We start from the raw sequence: 16,532 nt of genomic DNA on the forward strand, positions 1-16,532 counted from the left end.
ACATGTTCACGCGGCCAGTCGCGCCCACCGAAGAGGCCATCTCTGAAACGAAAGGTAGCCAGAGAGTCTCGTGTCTCCCGAGCTGCGCTTCAGACCCAAGTGCAGTCTCACTGCTTGACCCTAATCCTTCCTGCCTGGTTGGGCAGCACCCACGAGTCACAGCCTCCGACTCTGAGGAAAGCGGACGTCATCATTGTCCTTCCTCGGTTCCTGGTGAAACCAGGCCTGCAGGCCTGGGCGTGGGAGGACGAGCTGTGCGCTTCTCCCCTTTCCCTTTCTGTCTCCCCAGCACTTTCCCTGCTTCCTACTGAATTTTCCTTCTTGCCTGAAGAGGGTAGTGATGGAAAGAAGGGAGGAGGAATATCAATCAAGAGGTGGGGAGAACGTTTGGAACGTTCTGGAGCAGTTTGAAACAATGCAGGCAGGGAGGATGGGACAAAAGCCTGCAGTGAGAAGCCAAGATGCCATTGTCACTTTGTTTCCTGACGTTCGCTCGGGTGTTCACTTTGAGGAGCAAGGCCTTTTGACATAAACACTGGACATGCCGTCTCGCCAGACGGTCAGGAACCCTCTCATGGAGTTGGAATTGGATTTCACTTTATCTGAGTGGGGCTGATTTGGCCACCCTTCTGGGGATATAAGAGATGCCTACAATTTCTTTCTTTCTTTCTTTGGGGGTCAGAGGACAGAACAGGCTCTCGCTCTGTCACCCAGCCTGGAGTGCGGTGGCACGATCATAGCACACTGTAGAACCTTGAATTCCTGGGTTCAGGTGATCCTTCTGCTTCAGCCTCCTAAGTAGCTGGGACTACAGACACGAGCCACCACACCTGGCTATTTTTTTAAATTTTTGTAGAAACGGGTCTCGCTATTTTACCTCAGACTGGTCTGGAACTCCTGGGCTCCAGTGATCCTCCTGCCTTGGCCACCCAAGTGCTAGGATTACAGGCGTGAGCCACCATGCCCAACCTACAATTTCTAAAACATCAAATTATCTGCTGAATCAGAAATCATTTTTGGCCGGGCGCAGTGGCTCACGCCTGTAATCCTAGCACTCTGGGAGGCCGAGGCGGGTGGATTGCTCAAGGTCAGGAGTTCGAGACCAGCCTGAGCGAGACCCCGTCTCTACTAAAAATAGAAAGACATTATATGGACAACTAAAAATCTATATAGAAAAAATTAGCCGGGCATAGTGGCGCATGCCTGTAGTCCCAGCTACTCGGGAGGCTGAGGCAGTAGGATCGCTTAAGCCGAGGAGTCTGAGGTTGCTGTGAGCTAAGCTGACGCCACGGCACTCACTCTAGCCTGGGCAACAAAGTGAGACTCTGTCTCAACAAAAAAAAAAAAAAAAAAAAAAAAAAGAAATCATTTTTGAGTTGAAATTAAATTGGCTCATAGATGAATATCAAGCCCTTCTCCAAAGTGTGGCCAGAGGGTGGCTGGAGCCTGCTGGGGGCAGGGTAACCCCACCTTTCGGAAATAAAAACATAAGAGACTAGAAGGCATGAGGCGCCCCCATCCTGGGACTGTGTTAGGGGACTTCAGGGCAGGTAGCAGGTAGTGGGCAAGGGAGCCCCTTTGGGCCCTGAGGTCTGGGCCCACCGGGAGCAGTGGACGTCCACCTGGCAGGGACTCCGGGAGGATGAACCCTGCTCACTGCTGTTTACTGGGCTGCCCTGAGCGTCAGAAGTTGTGCAGGGCCCATGGGGAATGAATGATCCCTTGGTTGCCAACTCCAGTGCAGGAGAAAAGAGGCGCCAACTGCATTCTGCCGCTCTCCCCTGACACCCTCGGCCTTCCCGTGTCCTCTCGCCTGCTCCATTCTCGGCGTCCTGGGCTGGTATCAGGGTACCACGCGGCCCCAGACATGGCCCCACTGGCCTCCCGAGAGAGGAAGCCCATTTCTAAGCCCTCCCGCTGCCCTTCCCCTTGCCCTGCGCTGGTCTCTGCTCACCTCACGTTATCTTCCTGCTCCTCAGACAGTTCTTGGTCTCCAAGGAGTCCTAGGGAGGAGGCAGAATTTAAATCCTGTCCTTCGGGACCCATCTGCAAACTAAATCAACCACGGAGGTCAAGGGCAAAGCTGGAGAGTGGACAGCGTATCCCCGGCTCCTCCCCGTCAGGAAGCACTCTTGGTTCTTCCCAGTTAAGGTCCCTTGTAGAGACTCCTTGTCTTGCAACAGAGTCTTCATTCCCTGTTGGTCTATTCCTGAGGAGCGGGTGAACCAATCTGTTCCGTGTGTGTCCCAACCCCAGCACGGGGCCAGGGACAGGCACGGAGCAGAACATGGGCCTGCCAGGCTCACCTGTGGGGACAACTCTCTCAGACCCCAGGCCTCCTGCAAGCAAATCTCCCTCTTTCCTGCTTTCCTCCACCCCCGCAAGGAGATCTGAGGTCAGAGATCAAAGACAGCCTGAAGTACTAATCTTCCCTGAGGCATTTGCATTTAATGGGAATCAAAGACTAACCTAAAGAAATAAAGCTCTAGGCTGGGACTCAACCCACTGGGAGAGAAAGGCCTCTGGGGAGAAGGTGGCCTTATGGTGACCCCTGAGATCACCCACTGGGACAGCTCCACTGGCAGGTATCTTTCACTCTAGGTCTCAGAGATGGTCTTAAGAGGGGACAGAGATGGCTGCATAGTGCAGGGTGGGAGGGGACAGTTCCAGGGCTGGCTCAGGGATGGGAGAGCTCCATCCACACTGGACACTGGCCACCCGAGCAGTTCCACTAAACAAGCAGCAGTTCCATCTGATGACCTCATTGTTGCTGGAGTTTCTGCCCCTTCCCAACAGGACCCTCCTCCTCACTCTGTTCACAGAGGAGAAGCCATGAGACCAGCTGCAGAACCCTGGCTTCCAAGCTAATATTAGGAACTTGCATTGAAGTTCTGAGAGTGACCTCAGCCTTGTCCACGGGCACTTCCTCCCTCCCCCAAACCATCTCCACCCAGGACAGCTTCTAATGGAAAGACCAACTTCCGAAGTCTGTCACCAACACAGAGCCCCCTGTGTTCGGGTGCACGGACTTGGCAGTGTGTGTGCGTGTGCCCAGCCCCACCCACTTATTCAGTCAACAAGCCAAGGCAGGTGCTGGCAGCTCATTGTCACCCACTGGGGCAGGCCTGGCTTGTGGTGAATGGTGATGGTGATGGGATGAGACTCAACCCCCTGGGCATGGACATGTCTTGTCACTGTGTGTCCTTGGGCAAGTCACACACCTCTTTGAAGATACAGTTGCTTAAATGAACTCTTGTGAGGAGCAAAAAGGAAATGGCCCTCAAAATGCTTTAAAAGTGGCCAGGCGCGGTGGCTCATGCCTGTAATCCTAGCACTCTGGGAGGCCAAGGTGGGAGGATCACTTGAGCTCAGGAGTTCCAGACCAGCCTGAGTGAGACCCCGTCTCTACTAAAAAAAAGTAGAAAAAATTAGCCAGACTTTCTCTGTTCCTCAATTTGGTTTCTTCTAACCCACCGCAAACTAGCTTCCTTTTTCCTCTAAAATCCTTCTCAACAAAATCTCCAACCTCTCGCTAAATCTCATGTTTGCTTCCTGGTCCTTATTTTCCTTCTCTCCAGACAGCATTGGGTGGTTCTGACCGTTTCCTCCATCTTAACTTGACCCTTGACTTCCCTAACACTCAGGCTGTCCTCCTGCCTTCCGGCCCCTCCACCTCCATCTCCTGGCCCCTCCTCACCCTGTGTCTGGCCTGTAGCTGCTCTCCCGTCCCCACCACCTTCCCCAGGGGCTCTCACAAACACTCTCTCAGCCTCTGTGACCCTCTGGGCGCTGAGGACACCCACGTCCCCACCATAGCCTAGTTCTCTCCCACAAGCTCCAGGCTCCCATGGCCACTATGACTCCCGGGCAGCATCATCACTGGGGCCCTTCCCTCAAAGCTGCCCACCCTTTCCTGGCTCCAGACGTCAGTATGACACTGTCCATTCTGTGGTCTAAGCTAAAAATCTCAGTGTCTAACTCTACCCCTACCTCCTCGGCACCTTTCGCATCTGATCAGTTGCAGGGTCTTTTCAGTCCTAACTGGATAGCTCTCAAATCTGCTCATGGCCACGGCCTTAGCTGACCATCAACATCTCTCGGCTGGATTTCTGCCACAGCCCCTACCAGAGGTCTTGCTCCTGCCAGGGAATTCTCCACCCAGCAGACAGAGAACCCCAAACAAAGGAGGCTGATCACATGGCTCCCCTGATGAAGACCCTTCTGCGGCTCTCCAGAGTCCTAAGGACTCCAAACTCCTCGGTGTGATGTCTGCCTTCTCCTCTTTCCTTCCTCTCTCTCCCTCCTACCCAATGGTCTCCCAATGTCCCTGCTTACCCGCTTTCTTTCCTAACAGGCCAGTGTGCCCTGGCCCCCACTCTCCACCCGACTGACTCTAGCTCACTGCTGGGACTTGCCCAGGATATTCTGACTTCCAGAAATCTCCCCAGCCCCCCAGACTGAGGCAGGGCCTCTGACAGCGTGTTCCCAGCCACCCTGGGGCTCATGAATAAATGGAAGAAGGAAAGAAGAATCCAGTTTTCTCAAAGGCCACATGAATCGGCCCTATTAAAGAGCCTTTTGGGGGGGCAAGGTGGCTCATTCCAGTAATCCTAGCACTTTGGGAGCCTGAGGTGGGAGGATCGCTTGAGCTCAGAAGTTCAAGGAGGTCAAGACCAGCCTGAGCAACAGCAAGACCCTGTCTCTACAAAAAAATACATAAATTTGGGCCAGGCATGGTGGTTGATGCCTGTAATCCCAGCACTCTGGGAGGCTGAGGCAGGAGGATCACTGGAGCTCGGGAATTGGAGACCAGCCTGAGCAAGAGGAAGACCCAGTCTCTACTAAAAAAAAAAAAAAAAAAAAAACTAGAAAAATTAGCTGATGTGTGTGTGCGTGTGTGTGTGTGTGTGTGTGTGTGTGTGTGGATGGTTGAGAACTTCAAAGGTCCCCAGCTCCTCAGTGCTTTCTGCTGCTATGGGCTGCATGGCTTCCCAAAGCCTCTGCCCTACCTGACTGTATTCTAGATGCCTAGTGGGACCTGAAAAACTAATATTTTTCTCCCAATTTTTATAATGAAAAATTTCAAACACACAGAGAAATTGAAATAATATAACACTTAATATCTATACTCCCATCACCCACATACCTAGATTCAAAATTTGTTAAAATTTTTCCATATTTGATATATAGTAGATACCATACTTCAGCCCCCCAAAAGTTTAGCATGTATTTCCTAAGAATAAGAATATTCTCCTACATACAGTTATCACACCTAAGAAAATTTACAGTGATTCCTTAATATCATCTAACATTCAGTCCCAAATATCTTGTATTTGTAAATTAAAAAACCTTTTTGTAAATTAAAAAAAAAAGAATCCCACACTTGTCAGAATGGTTATTATCAAAAAGGTAAAAGGTAACAAGTGTTGGTGAGGATGTGGAGAAAAGGGAACCTTTGTACGCAGTCGGTGTGAATGCAAATCAGTACAGCCACTATGGAAAATGTCATGGAGCTTCCCGAGAAAACGAAAAATATAGCTACATGATCCAGCAATCTTATTTCTAGGTATGTATCTGAAGGAATTGAAATCAGTATGTCAAAGAGACATCTGCACTTCCATGTTCACTGCAGCGCTATTCACAATAGCTAAGATACGGAAGCAACCTAAGTGTCTATCAATAGATGAGTGGATAGAGAAAATGTATATATGCACGAATAAAATACCATTCAGCCATTAAAAAGAAAGAAATGCTGTCCTTTGTGGCAACATGGACGAACCTGGAAGATACTATGCTGAGTGAAATAAGCCGGGCACAGAAAACAATACCACCTGATCCCACTTATATGTGGAATCTAAAAATGTCAAACACATAGAAGCAGAGAGGGGGTTACCCAGGGCAGGGAGGGAGGGAACGGGAAGATGTTGGACAAAGGGTACAAAGTTTAAGTCATACAGGAGAAATAAGTTCTTGATAGATCTCTTGCATGGTGTGGTGGCTAAAGTTAATAATAATGTATATTTCAAAGTAGCTAAGAGTAAATCTCAGATGTCTCACCACAAAAATAAGTGAGCAGATGGATATGTTAATTCATTTGATTTAATCATTTCAAATTGTATACATATACTAAAACAACACATCGTACCCCAAAACGTACACAATTATGATTTGTCAATTAAAAATAGTATTAATAAAAATAAATAAATATCCAGCATGCAGTCAAGTTTTTCCACATTACATTTAGCCCTCATGTTCCTCTAATCTCCCCACTTTTTTCCCATGACATTGTTTGAAGATAAAAGGCATTAGCTTTTATTTTTTATTTTTTTAGTTTGTTTAATTTTAATTTTATTGCTGGGAATTGAACCCGGGAACTTGTGCAAGCATTGTCTTTTAGAATTCTGAATCTGTCTGTTTTTTCAAGGTTAACTTCTAGCCTCTCTATCCCCTGTCTCGGGGAAGTGAGTGTAAAGGCTTGATGAGATCAGTTCAGGGCATAACATTCTGGGGAGGACCACGCCCCGGGGGAGCTGGTCAGGCCAAAGGCCATCTCTTCTCTGAGAGGCCCTTGGCTTGATCACGTGTGGAAGGTGGGGCCTGAAGACCTGTCCATGAACAAGCGCATTTCCTCCCTCTCAACGAGATGCACTCTTCAGGCAGATAGTTGGCACCGTGCAAATACCAACATTTCACTTACTGGCTTTGGCACCCACTGATGACATCTGTCTGAATCAGTTTCATCAGGTGTTATAAAATGGTGCTTTGCAAATTCTAGTATTTTTTTCTACATTTATGAACCATCACTCTCCTGTAAAGAAGAGATTTCCCTCATCAACAGGGACTGAACTACAGAGGCACGGATGTAATATTTGCGTGCCTACTCGATGTAAAGCTCTCTTTTCATTTTCAAAACTGTCACTTGAGATAGTTGCTATTGTCCACATTTTACAGGCAAAGAAATTAAGGTTAAATAATTTACCCAAGGTAACATGTTCAGTAAGTGACAGGAGACCTTTGGCTGCAGTATTATACAGATTAGGTAACCTGAAATCCTCTTACTATAAATACCTGGAAACACTGGATAAAATATTTATAAATGATTGTAAATTCATAGTCAAACTCACAAGAAAGTAAAGACAATCTCTAGGGGCTAAAAATGAAGAGGTAACTAAAAACTAAAATCACAAGCGCTTCACTCACTGTCTTGAGGCTGGGGGAGGACGATTTGCCATCTAGGAAACTGGGGCTTTGAGGTTTGTTGCCCATGTGGGGACGGAAGAGGAAGCTTCCACCTCTATGAGGCAGACAGTTGAAACTAAGACCCACCCCCCGCCCCCCCCACAAAGAACTCCAGATTATTTAACAATCTGAGAGAGACTAAAATGTATATTTAAAATGATTATACACTTAAAAGAAGGAGCACAAAAACTCGAGAAAAGAGTATAACGCTAATGATTCACACCAATTTTCCTTCATTTCTCTGCACATCAATCTCAACCAATACTCTGCAAACCTCATCAGCTTCTGGGATTATGCACTCTGGAGGATTATCTGGAATTGAAATTGTACTGCCAACAGGTTACACATGGTGAGAACAAGGTCATCTGAATACCTTCAACTTGTAATTAACCCACCTGGGCTTCTGTTGAAATTGCACTGCTACACTTGAAAGGGACCCATAAAATTTACCGACTTGGAGTGGCTCCCCTGGCTTAGAGCCTGCAAGGCTCTTGTCTGCTATTAAAAGTGGGATGGCTTTTGCGAAGCTTAGCACAGACTCAGCCCACGCTGGAAGCTACCTCGGGCAGGCTTTGCTTTGTAGATGTGGTTCCAGGCAGGCTGACTATTAATTGAATTCTGGCATTTTTCTTATATCCCCCAAATTGTGTAGTTGCTAACAAGTGAGTTATATGAAATTAAGTTCCAACAGGGACATTTTGGAAGAATGAAAAGATTATAAAACAACTCAATATTTTACCTTGTCTGTCGCGTCAAATGCATTTCTTTTGTGAGGAAATCTTTCAGTTAATATTTCATTGTTCATAAATTGTTTCTGAATCTCTTCCCTACTCTATTACTGATTAGATCTATTGGTAGTAATAGTAATATTACTATGATAGTAATAATAGTGGCAGACACATATAGCAATTACTACGTGCCCAGCACCACAGCAAGCACTTTATTTATCCTAGTTCAATGAATCCTGTCAAGTATCTTTTGAAGTAGGTACTACTTATAATTCCTATTTTTAAAATGAGGATATGAGGCCGGGCGCGGTGGCTCACGCCTGTAATCCTAGCACTCTGGGAGGCTGAGGCGGGTGGAGCACTCGAGGTCAGGAGTTCGAGACCAGCCTGAGCAAGAGCGAGACCCCGAGACCCCGTCTCTACTAAAAATAGAAAGAAATTATCTGGCCAACTAAAATATATATAGGAAAAAAAAATTAGCTGGGCATGGTGGCGCATGCCTGTAGTCCCAGCTACTCAGGAGGCTGAGGCAGTAGGATTGCTTAAGCCCAGGAGTTTGAGGTTGCTGTGAGCTAGGCTGACGCCATGGCACTCACTCTAGCCAGGGCAACAAAGCGACACTCTGTCTCAAAAAAAAAAAAAAAAAAAAATGAGGATATGAGACAGAGAGATTAAGGTCACACAGCTAGTAAATGGCAGAGCCAGGATTCAAACCCAAGAAATCTGGTTCCAGAACCCACTTTTAACAATTATGTTACACTCCCTCTCAGAGAATGGGCAGTGTTAGATTTGAATTCAATCATGTTAACCCCTCTTCATCCTCTACACACAGACACATAGAGAGACAGGGAGGGAGAGAGGGAGAGAAATGTACCCTTTCCAAGGTACACTCTCATATATACATTTCAGTGTCCTCCAAAATAAGTTGTGCAGCTTTCTTGGTAAAAGAAGCTGGGGGTGGAGGAGAAGGCAGTAGGGAGTGGATGCAGGGTGGAGGAGGGGTAGATGGCTGGGTGGATTAGGCTAGACCCATCTAACTGCAGGGGAACCACAGGGAAGCTGTGCCTATAATGTGCCAGGCCCAGCCTGAGTACATTCCCTCTTGGATGAGGAAGAAACTCCAGTTCACTCATGTGCAAAGTTATACAGGTGAGCTGGGTGAATCAGGCTGGGCTCCAGCCTGCCATTCCGGTACAAGGGTTACAGGTGTGAGCCACTGCGCTGGAGGCTGGGCACGGTGGCTCTCGCCTGTAATCCCAGTACTTTGGAAGGCCGAGGCAGGAGGATTACTTGAGGTGAGATCCCGTCTCTGCAAAAAGTTGTTAAAAAAATTAACCAGGGGTGGGGAATGGTGGTGCGTGCCTGTAGTCCCAGCTACTCGAGAGGCTGAGGCAGGAGGATGGCTTGGGAAGAAAGCAGCCGAGCAAGCACATACCAGGGCTGCGGGCAGGTGGTCTGCTAACCTTCGGTGGTTGAGAAGAGGTTCTGGGGATTCATATCATCAAAGGCAATAATAACGGTGTCTGCTTCAATTTTTCATTTTCAAAGATATCAATATGGGAGCTGTTCAAGAGCCGTGATCCGTTACTGAGGGGACATGTACAAATGCTTGGGAGATTCACTTAGATGGTTTTACTTCAACAGAAATACAGCTAGCTGCTAAGGTGGTTTGGACATCATACAGTTTCTTTTTTCTTAACCATACATTGTTTAATTTGTACTCAAAAATAATTGCCAAATACTGGAATCACCAGGAATGCTGAAGTTAATACACATTAATACAAAGCACAATAATTGGTGATAATTCTGCAGAATCATCCAAAGATTGATCTTCACCTGATATGTAAGTTGCATTCACTCATCAAAATTCTTATACAGTGTATCAAGATGTTTCCAGAACTTGAAAGACCAATATTTAAAAGAGATGACATAGTAATAACTGCATTCAATTAGTTTTTCACGTATTAGGATTAAAAATGATCTATACAAATGTTACTTAGAAAGCTGCTTGCAAAAAAGAAAACCAAAACAAACAAACAAAAAAGAAACCTTCTCATCTAATTTAGAAGCAAAATTTCAATTATAAAAATAAATGTGGGCCGGGCGCGGTGGCTCACGCCTGTAATCCTAGCACTCTGGGAGGCCGAGGTGGGCGGATCGTTTGAGCTCAGGAGTTCGAGACCCGCCTGAGCAAGAGCGAGACCCCATCTCTACTAAAAATAGAAAGAAATTATATGGACAGCTAAAAATATATATAGAAAAAATTAGCCGGGCATGGTGGTGCATGCCTGTAGTCCCAGCTACTCGGGAGGCTGAGACAGGAGGATCCTTTGAGCTCAGGAGATTGAGGTTGCTGTGAGCTAGGCTGATGCCACGGCACTCACTCTAGCCTGGGCAACAGAGTGAGACTCTGTCTCAAAAAAAATAATAAATAGGCCGGGCGCGGTGGCTCACGCCTGTAATCCTAGCACTCTGGGAGGCAGAGGTGGGCAGATCGTTTGAGCTCAGGAGTTCGAGACCAGCCTGAGCAAGAGCGAGACCCCATCTCTACTAAAAATAGAAAGAAATTATATGGACAGCTAAAAATATATATAGAAAAAATTAGCCGGGCATGGTGGTGCATGCCTGTAGTCCCAGCTACTCGGGAGGCTGAGACAGGAGGATCCCTTGAGCTCAGGAGTTTGAGGTTGCTGTGAGCTAGGCTGACGCCACGGCACTCACTCTAGCCTGGGCAACAAAGTGAGACTCTGTCTCAAAAAAAAAAAAAAATAAAAAAAAAAAAAATAATAATAATAAATAAATAAATAAAATGTGTAACATTTGGAAACCCTCTGAAAACCAGTTCTTTTTTGAAGCAGGGAGTCTAGGTATTTGCAATACCAGAGCAGGTGTTTGTGTTGCAGTTGCCTACCTAGATATCATTGTCCATTGCTTTCCAAATGCAAATATGGGTCATTTTAAAACTCTAGCAATGCTGTAACATAAATTAAAAATAGCCTAAACAGTGAGCATCACCTTAAATGGGAAAACGTCAATACATCTTAATATCAATTAAAAATTGCACTCTTGGTAATGGTTGCACAACATCATGAATATAATTAATGCCACCAAATTGTACATTTAAAAATGGTCAAAATGGTAAATTCTGTTATATATATTTTACAATTTTCAAAAATTAATAATGCACCAAAAAGCACTGAATTATACACTTTAAGTGGGTGAATGGTATGGTATGAATTCTCTCAATAAAGCTGTTAAAAATGTTTTTAAATGAGCCTGAAAGCCTAAGGAGAAAAAAATGCATTTTAAATAAATCTTATAATCTTTAATAATTTATCAGGCAAAAGTATTTATTTTTATCTTTAACCATTATACACCATGCCAAAATATTGGAGTGATTTTTTTTAAACCCTAAGGGAGTTAACTGAGATCATATATTACTAAGAAACTGACATCTTTTCCTCTGGCTCGGTGAGTAAGCGCGGCAGTAAACTCCGTACCGACTCTTGTATTTCCGTGGGCCGCCGCCCCGCGCGGTGTCACAGGTATTGCAAGAAGCAGATGTACCCACAGTCTCGCTTCCGCCGACGCGGCACTCGTGCCCAGATTCGCCTTTTTGACCTGGGGCGGAAGAAGGCAAAAGTGGATGAGTTCCCACTCCGCGGCCACACGGGGTCAGATGAATGTGAACAGCTCTCCCCTGAAGCCCTGGAGGCTGCCCGCGTTTGTGCCAACAAGCACACGGTAAAAAGTTGTGGAAAAGGTGGCTTTTATATCCGAGTGCGGCTCCACCCCTTCCTCGTAATCCGTAATCCATCAACAAGGTGTCATCCTGTGCTGGGGCGGACAGGCCCCAGGCGGTATGCGCCAAGCCTTTGGAAAGCCCCAGGGCACCGTGGCGAGGGACACAGGGCGCAGTCCCCGTGTCCGTCCGCACCAAACTGCACAACACGGCACATGAGATCGAGGCCCTACGCAGGGCCAAGTTCAAGTTCCCAGGCCGCCAGAAGCTCCACATCTCAAAGAAGTGGGACTTTACCAAGTTAAATGCGGATGAATTTGCCGGGCACAGTGGCTCAGGCCTGTAATCCCAGCACTCTGGGCGGCCCTGGCGAGAGGATTGCTTGAGCTCAGGAGTTGGAGACCAGCCTGAGCAAGAGTGAGACCCCATCTCTACTAAAAATAGAAAAATTAGCCGGGCGTGGTGGCACGTGCCTGTAGTCCCAGCTACTTGGGAGGCTGAGGCAGGAGGATCGCTTTAGCCCAGGCGTTTGAGGTTGGAGTGAGGTAGGCTGATGCCACGGCACTCTACCCCAGGCAACAAAGCCAGACTCTGGCTCAAAAAAAAAGCATAAAAGCAGATGAATTTGAAGACATGGTGGCTGAGAGGCGGCTCATCCCAGATGGTTGTGGTGCTTCCACTGTACTGCCCGCTCATTCAAGCCCACCAATAAATCCTACTTCCTGGCAAAAAACAAACAAACAAAAACAGAAAAGGATTTGTCATTTGGGAACACTGGCTTTAGAAAAGCTGTTTTTTTCCCCCAATGTAGCATTTTTTAGAACTTTTTTCTTATGCTGCTCATTGCAGAAAATTTTTCAATTACAGAAAATCTTGGCTGGGTGCAGTGACTCATGCCAATAATCCCAGCATTTTGGGAGCCGAGCCAGGAGGATCACTTGAGGCCAGTTCAAGACCAGCCTGGGCAAAAAAGAGAGACCCCAACTTTTAAAAAGAAAAGCTTAAGAACATTAAAATCACCTGGGATCCCATGTAAAGGGACTCTCTCATGCTGCTTTGGTACAAGTTCTGACTTTTTCTATAAACATTTAGGCATGCACAGGGATATAGCTGTTATTCACCCCCTCAGGGGGTTTATTTAAGTCCTGCCCCTGCCATTTACAATACGAACCCGCCAAGTCATTTCTGCTTTGGGGGGACTTAGTGCTCTCAACTGGAAAGAACTGAGTCTAGACTAGAGAATGCTTCTCCACCCCAGCTGTGTACTGATGGGCCACAGTCGTTTGCTAAATGTACAGATTCCTAGGCCCTAGCCCTGGAGATAAGCCAATTTGTACCTTTTCACAAGTCTCTTCACAAGCACAATTCTCATGAGCCAATCCACAGACTGACTTTTGGGAATCTTTAGACTAGAACTGACCTGTTTTATTTATTTATTTATTATTTTTGAGACACAGTCTCGCTCTGTTGCCCGGGCTAGAGTGCCGTGGCATCAGCCTAGCTCACAACAACCTCAAACTCCTGAGCTCAAGCAATCCTCCTGCCTCAGCCTCCCAAGTAGGTGGGACTACAGGTACACACAATGCCCGGCTAATTTTCGTATTTTTAGTAGAGACAGGGTCTCACTCTTGCCCAGGCTGGCCTCAAACTCCTGAGCTCAAGCAATCCTCCCACCTTGGCCTCCCAGAGTGCTAGCATTATAGGCATGAACCACCATGCCTGGCCAATGCCAATGGATCTGATCCTGGCCCTGTAGACAGCAAAAAGTCCCCAAGGATTTTGAGGAAGGGAATTATATGATGCTATCAATAGAAATACACAGTATCAAGGGAGGTGGGTGAAATCTAAGGAAAAGGCAGTTTCCAGGTGCAGAAACTGAAGATGAGGTGAGAACTGGGCACCCCAGAGGAGGTGTCCAGCAAGCAGTGAGATACTGGACCAGCACTGGTTAGAAGGCCAGGGCTGAGGAGAATGTGAAGTCAAGAGGCTGTGTATTACCATTATCATTTTGGTGAAAACATCACATGACATAGCTATTTGTGCTCTTTTTTTTAAAAAAATAATTTAAAGAGGTTTATTCTGCGTCAAATTGAGGACCATGACCTGAAGCCATGCCCAAGAAGCCTTGAGCAAGTGGACTCTGTGCTTTTTTTTTGAGACAGTCTCACTCTGTTGCCCTGAGTGCCGTGGCATCGGCCTAGCTCACAGCAACCTCAAACTCCTGGCTCAAGTGATCCTCCTGCCTCAGCCTCCCGAGTAGCTGGGACTACAGGCATGCGCCACCATGCCCAGCTAATTTTTTCTATATATATTTTTAGTTGTCCTGCTAATTTCTTTCTATTTTTAGTAGAGATGAGGTCTCGCTCCTGCTCAGGCTGGTCTCGAACTCCTGACCTCGAGCTATCCTTCTGCCTTGGCCTCCCAGAGTGCTAGGATTACAGGGGTGAGCCACCGCGCCCGGCCTAACTTCTGGATCTTGGTTTCTTCATTTGCAAAACGAGACGAACACAGGTCTTAACTAGTTTACAGACTTGTGAGGATCAAATAAGAGAGCTGAAAAACTGCTTTATAAAGCATCATGCAAGTTTTCATTTAAAGATAGTGGCATGGGCCTGGGAATGGTGGCTCATGTGTGTAATCCCAGCTCTTTGGGAGGCCAAGGTGGGAGGATCGCATGAGGCCAGGAGTTTGAGACCAGCCTGGGCAAAAGAGGGAAACCCTGTCTCTACAAAAAAAAAAAAAAAAATACAAAAATTAGCCAGGCATGGTGGTGCATGCCTGTCGTCCTAGGTATTCAGGAGGCTGAGCCAGAATGATGGCTTAAGTCCCCAGGAGTTCAAGGTTACAGTGAGCTATGATCATGTCCCTGCACTCCATTCTGGGCAACATAGACCCTATCTCTAAAGAAAAATAAAAAAATACAGTAGTATGGTTAGATGGCTTAGACTTCCAATTGTGGCACAGGTGGCCCAACAGTGTGAAAGTGGCTTTATAATAGCAGAGGTCCTTCTGAGACAAGATTCTGGGGGTACAGTGACTTCAGGGGAGGACATGGGATAGCTACTTTGAAAAATAGTTTGGCAGTTCCTCAAAATGTTAAACACAGTTACCATGTAATGCAGGAATTCCACTCCTAAGTATATACCCAAGAGAACTGAAAACATTAGCTTCACGCAAAACCTTTACATGAATGTTCACAGCAGCATTATTTATAATAGCCAAAAAGTGGAAATGACCTAATTGTCCATTAACTGATGAACAGATAAACTAGTGGTATATCCATACAATGGAATATTATCCAGCCATTAAAAGGAATAAAGTACTGATATATGCTACAACATGGATGAACCCTGAAAATATGGTTAAAACAAAAAAGCCAGTCACAAAAAGCCACATATTACATTACTACAACCCCATTTATATGAAATGTCCGGCATAGGCACATCCGTAGACATAGAAAACCTATCTCTATGGAGTAGCTGCCAGGGGTCAGTGGTTTCCAGGGGCTGGGAAAAGAATAATGTGAAGTGACTGCTAATGGGTATGAGGTTTGTTTTGGGGGTAAAATCTACTCATTTGGCATGATACTACTCATTTTGGAGTGACAAAAATGTTCGGGAATTAGATAGTGGTGAGTGGGTGAGTGTTGCACAACACTGGATATTTTTTTAAACCACTAAATTGTACTTTTTTTTTTTGAGACAAGAGTGTCTCTCTGTTGCCTGGGCTAGAGTGCCATGGTGTCGGCCTAGCTCAGAGCAACTTCAAACTAATGGGCACACGCCACCATGCCTGGTTAATTTTTTCTAGAGACGGGGGTCTCACTCTTGCTCAGGCTGGTCTTGAACTCCTGAGCTCAAGCAATTCTCTAGTCTCCGCCTTCCATAGTGCTAGGATTACAGGCGTGAGCCACCGCACCCCACCTTAAATTGTACATTTTAAAAGGATAAATTTTATTTATTTATTTCTCTTTTTTCGAGACAGAGTCTCACTCTGTTGCCCCGGCTAGAGTGCCGTGGCATCAGCCTAGCTCACAGCAACCTCAAAGTCCTGGGCTCAAGCGATCCTCCTGCCTCAGCCTCCCGAGTAGCTGGGACTACAGGCATGCACCACCATGCCCAGCTAATTTTTCCTATATATTGTTTTAGTTGTCCAGCTAATTTCTATTTTTTTTTTTTTTTTTTTTTTAGTAGAGACGGGGTTTTGCTCAGGCTGGTCTCGAAATCCTGAGCTCAAAGGATCCTCTGTCTCAGCCTCCCAGAGTGTTACGATTACAGGTGTGAGCCACCGCGCCCGGCCAATTTTAGAGTGTATCAATTGGATCTCAATAAAAAAGAAATAATGACATGAGAAATGGTTCAAGATTAAGGATTTGCTCATAGATGGTCTTTAGGACGAGATGAAAGGAGGCCTTGGGAGGGAAGGCAAGAATGGGATTGAAGGGGGTATATCTATGACCCCCACAGTATGCACAGGGGTAAAGTGATTAAGGGTCCGGGATCAACAGGTGGCACTGCTGGAAATGGTGGGCCTATCAGATGCTGAAACTGACTGAGCAGCACGAACCACAGCAGCAGTTTGGCACTGTTAGAATGTAAACACCAGAAAGGGCAGGGATCTCCTTTTTATCCTCCTGTATCCCAAGTGCCTAAGAAAAACAGGGACTCAATATGTGATGAATGAACTCAGGGTAAAGGTTAGAAGTACAAGTATATTTAACTGGACCTTTCCTGCTAAAAACATAATTGGTAAGGTGGGAAAATTTTATATATTAATTTTTTTAAATAAATTTTATTGCATACGGTATATTAATATATATTAAT

At 46.1% G+C, this 16,532-nt stretch overlaps 1 pseudogene; it reads left to right on the forward strand.

Moving 5' to 3' along the window:
* Positions 1-2: 2 nt before the first annotated feature.
* LOC138377017 (large ribosomal subunit protein uL16-like) lies at positions 3-16,264 on the forward strand (annotated as a pseudogene).
* The last annotated feature ends 268 nt before the right edge of the window (positions 16,265-16,532 follow it).

The sequence above is a fragment of the Eulemur rufifrons genome, chromosome 29 (assembly GCF_041146395.1).
Source record: "Eulemur rufifrons isolate Redbay chromosome 29, OSU_ERuf_1, whole genome shotgun sequence".
In the NCBI taxonomy this organism is placed as follows: domain Eukaryota; kingdom Metazoa; phylum Chordata; class Mammalia; order Primates; family Lemuridae; genus Eulemur; species Eulemur rufifrons.